Source organism: Nycticebus coucang, chromosome 21 (genome assembly GCF_027406575.1).
Source record: "Nycticebus coucang isolate mNycCou1 chromosome 21, mNycCou1.pri, whole genome shotgun sequence".
Lineage (NCBI taxonomy): Eukaryota > Metazoa > Chordata > Mammalia > Primates > Lorisidae > Nycticebus > Nycticebus coucang.
In genome coordinates, this window is record NC_069800.1 from 46,237,355 (window position 1) to 46,242,469 (window position 5,115).

Genomic DNA, 5,115 nt, shown 5'->3' on the forward strand with positions numbered 1-5,115 from the left:
CCTGTACCTGAGCCGACCCTACTGTCATCTTCTGAGGCCATCTCTCTAGGCCTGGAGTCTGAATCCTGAACCCCATCAGTGGGTTCCAAGCTTCTACCCAAATCCAATTGCTTTCAGATGCCTTTGTCCAAACCCTGTCTGGCAACTCTATCCTGCCCTCCTACCCTATGCCGCCTGCCTGTCTCATTCCATAGCAGTGAAGCTGGAGTAAACGTTCAGAAAAGATGAGGGAGAGCAGAACACCCCACTGCACAGAGCCCTCTATGCCTTGAAGTCACATTCAGACTCAAGTCTAAACTCCCAGCTAAGGTCCACAAGCCCGAGTACACCCTGGTCTTCACTTGTCTCTGTCTGTGCCCCTCTAATCTGGATCCTGACCTTAATTCTGCTCCAATAACATGTTGAGCTCACACCTCCCTCTGAGCCTCTGCCTGAAAAGCTTTCCCCCAAACACATGTGGCTGCATTCCTCTTCTCATTGACTATCCAGCTCACATGGAGTGCCCTAAATTCCCGGCCTTCCTGTCTGTCCTCCAGCCTGATTTATGGCTTCAGATCCCTCATCCTCCATGAAGTTTATTTTATTTCCACATTGTTCTAGTTGATACTGTTTAAATCCCCTTATGACACCCCTCCAGGATGGGGGTTGTGTATTTTAGAAGAAGGACAAAATCCTTGCTGCATGCATTTCTGGATCATTTTAGTAAGCTTATTAACAATAACAATACTGCTCCTTGTTTGGGCTACCCTCTGGAATGTAAGGGACAGAGAATTTACCTTATTCACTGTTGACCCTGTGCTCTCATCTTGCGTGGGATAGCCACTCACTAAGGATTCAGGTAATGGAAAAATAAATACAAGTCAGTCTAGGAGGAAGACCTCCTGAGATCTCAGACCTGTAAGGACATCAGAATAATGCTGTCCTGGGCCTCCCAAGGAGGCTTCTTTATACCTGCAAGTATCTCAGTGGAAGCTGATATTGGAGGGTGACTTTGGAGGGTGACCTTGGAGGCTGATGCTCCTCACTTGTGCAAGTCCCTTGCGTGGGACTCTTGTGTGTGGGTTTCAGGCCAGCCTCTGTCTGGACATTCCATGCTCATGAATCTTGAGTCATGCAGAGAGCTGGTGAAGCCCAAGCTTGTGGGAAAAGCAGGAGATGCCAAGGAAAGAGACATGGCAGGGTGGCCACAACCTCTTCTACAGTGGTGGTGTTGAGTAGCAAAGGGCTAGGTGCTTTTGTGTTAAAGGGAAAGCCACCTGGCCTCAGGCACCCATGCCATTTCGTTGGCTTGGACAGAAGCATTCAGAAGTATGCAAGCATTCACAGCCTGCTCTTATCTGGGTGTAGTAGCTGATACTCATTGGGTGCTCACTCACAACACGTGCAGTGCTGTATGACTGCCACACCATCTGCTGGTTGGCTTCCCTTATGGCCTCTGTCTAAGACAGGAATTGCCTTCAGAGATAAGGAAACTGAGGTTGTTATAAGCCCCAAATCACACAAAATAGAGGGGTGACTGATAGCTCAGAGTGCCTGGGGACTAATCTCACCTCTGTAGCCTCCCAGCTGTGTAGCTTAGGGTGTGTTACTTCACCCTCCAATCCCTTGACTTTCTCAGCTGTGAAATAGATGAAAGCTGCTGTCCAAGTTAAATTAAATGAGTCCATATAAAGAACTGAGAACACAGGAAGCCATAGAAGCTTCTGTTTTTATTATTCTCCTAGAAGTAAATGGCATACCTGGCATTGAGTCGGTGACCTCTGACCCTCAATCCACTTGCTTTGAATAGCTGTGTTTGGTTTGTTGATTGCTTCTAAATTTTCTCTTGATTTTTAGGGTTTTCTTATTAGGGGGAACCCTAACTATGGACCAGTGTATCTTCTTTGAGCTTAGCCAATGGAAGAACACACTTTCCTAATGGACCAGGTATGAAGGTGAAATAGTTCTGAAATTTCTGACAACTTCTGGTTAATTGCAGTAACAATATTTAAGTTCCTGTTTCCAGTGAGGCTGGTTATTCTTGGGGAAATTTAATTCAATTCCACAAACACTTTTCCTACTCATTAAGACACCTACCACCAAAAACATCTGGTCAACTAAATTTAAAACATTAGTCAAACCAGTTGTTGGCATTCTATGGTCAAACATCTGGATAAATGAAATTTTAATTGAATGTTTTGATATCATGTGAACTCAGTTTCAAATCCAATCCCCAAATAGAATGTATGTACCTTTATTTTCTATGCCAAATTGGGTGAGGGGCCGGGTTTGCTATATTAATTTACTTTTTAAAAATGTACCAAATCAAGTATTATAGAAACAGTGAGCATGTATCTTGGATTTTCTACAATAGTCCTGGTTTTTCAAAAATTCCATTCTTTTGCTGACCAGTTGATGTGCCCCAGCTTTATGTTAGACAATATGGTCTGCATTTGCATGGAGTTTGAAGTAGAATGCAGGGAGCCTACATTGAAATTTTGGTTCTGACTCCATTTACTCTGAAACATTCAGTGACACATCCAACAACTTTTTTTCCTGTAGGTTGCTCTTCAATAAAATGAAGAAGTCTCATTGGTATTTTCTACCATGGGGGAAGGAATTCTGTTGGGGCATATTATGTGTTATACACATGTGAGCAGACTGTTTACATACATGTGTGAGGCATGTGTGCACATGCTATTATAATGACTAAACCTTGATTGTGAACCCCTGCTGGAGATGAACAACAGCAGGGTCTGGGGTTACGGTTCCAGCCATGGGCATACATAGAAGTGGGCAATGTTGGAAAGAATCTTTTGGTCAATGTGTCAACTTCCAATAGATAAAGCAATCCAGCGTCTGTATGTTTCTCCCTGAGAGCCCACACAGCACTGTTCAAGTTTCTCTTGATTTGTCTTGCTTCTTTGATCAAAAACCTTTATCCTGGCACAAAGAATGCCTGGCACAAAGTCATAATTGCTTAAAAAAAATGAACAAGAAAAAACTGAAAACCCACAAAAACAAAAGCAAAAACTATGTTTGGACATCTGCTCTGGCTGCAGCGGCCAAGAGCAGGGCCCGTATGGTGCCAGTGTGGCAGCCGTGGCCGCATGTTGTAGTCAGGTTGTGTGTGGTGCTGGCACTAATGATCCTGGCTTCCTGCAGAGGGCTGCTCTGCCATCCTTCTAATTAGGATCTTCTCAGAGTGGCCTGGGCTGGGGTGACCTGCCCTTTTCTGCTGCCCTCCTGTCCCTTGGTTGTCTTCCTCCCATGCAGCAATTCAGCATCATGAGCATTTTTTATCCTGGGCCATTAAAAACGAAGGAGAGAGTAAAGCAAGTTGCTCAGAGACGCTGGGCAAAGAAGCCAAGGGCATCACTGGAGGGGGGACCCCTACCACCCTCCTTCGAAGGGTGTAGATTTCCTCATCTCTCAGGGGCCAGCAGAAGTCCCTGCCCAGAGCTCCAGCCCATGCAGAAGGGATGCTCAACCTGGGCCCTTAATCAGTCCCCTAGTCTCAGAGGTCAACAGCAGAAGGTGACTAACACCTTTCTGGTCAGATTGGATGGGACAGACACTGACTAATGGTCAGGCTGTGATGGTCAGGCAAGAGGATGTTCCTCTGATAGCTGAAACTCACCATGGAGGAAGTCTGGAAAATCATAGGGTGTTCATGAGTGTCTGGGCTTTGGTTTGGCTTCCTGGGGACATGGTCTTATAGAGCATGTGGGTGGGTAGGTGGTGGTCACATGGAGGAGCTTTCAAAGGTCATAGATGAGAGTATCCTTGGGCCATAGCCTGCATTTCTTCAGTCACTGAAGGAAGACTGGAAGCTAACTCCCTGCTGGGGTTATATTTTCCTTGTTCACTGTGACGGCCCAGCAGTTAGCACAGAGCCTGCCACACGTGCCTGCCATTCGTTCCACAAATGAATTAATTAATGGAAAGATCCTTATCATAGTGGCTCCCTTCTAGAGATGTGGCGATGATTAATTGAGATTATGGGTATCAGGTGCCCAGCACTGTGCCCACACATGGTCACTGTAACCAGCGCAGCTAAAGTCAAGACTAGAGTATCAAGCGGTGAATGTTTTCTGTAAAGGGCCACACAGTTCATGTTTTGGACTCTGCAGGTCATGCAGTGTTGGTTGCAAAGATTGAACTCCACTCTCCCAGCGTGAACCAACCAGAGAAAATGTGTAAATAAATTGATGTTGCATTCCTGGTAAGATTTTATAAAAACAGACTGTAGACTGAATTTGGCTTGTGGACCCTAGTTTGCTGACTCATGTCCTGGAAAATAGCAAAGTTAAGGAATCGGTTCTCCACGGAGAGGGTAAAAATGCAAACATGCCTAGATTCAGGGGAGTTCACACACTTTTGAGAAGAGCAGCTCTGACTCAGGTGAACCATTACATTCCAAGACAACTAACATAGTCCCTTGCCCAGGAAATGGATGACAAAAAAGATGGACAGAGCATCTTTGAGCATCTTCTCCACAGCTTTTGAGTGCCTAGATGTTTCTGTCTGGAATGGGATCTACCCAATCTACATATATCTAGGCTTAATGAATGCACCTGGGTCTCTGTGACTGAGCGGCAATCTTCTTCATGCATATGGACAGCAGAGGATGGAGTAATAAGAAGGCTGAGTTGATCCTTGAAGTTCCCTGTTTGTGTATTCATATTTATGGTGATATTGAAGGTGTTAGTGTACTCTAGTGAAAACTGGAAATTGGGAGGCTTTGAGATGAGATTAGATCCATGTGTGTACACTCAACAAACTGTCCCCTTGTCACAGTGCTAGGCGTTGTGTCTAGTGGTGGAGTTTTTTGACACAAGGTCTCATTCTCTAGCCCAGGCTGTAGTTCAGTGTAGCTCACTGCAACCTTAAACTGGGCTCAAGTGATCCTCCTGGCTCAGCCTCCTGACTAGCTGGGACTATGGGCACATGCTACTAAGTTTGGTGAATTTTTAAATTTTTTTTTGAAGAGGCAAGGTTCTCCCTATGTTACTTAGGTTATCTAGAACCCCTGGCCTCAAATGCTTCTCCTGCCCTGGCTTCCCAAAGTTATAAGCATGAACTACTACATCTAGCCAGGATATGAATACCGTCTTATCCTAGACTTGGAAGATC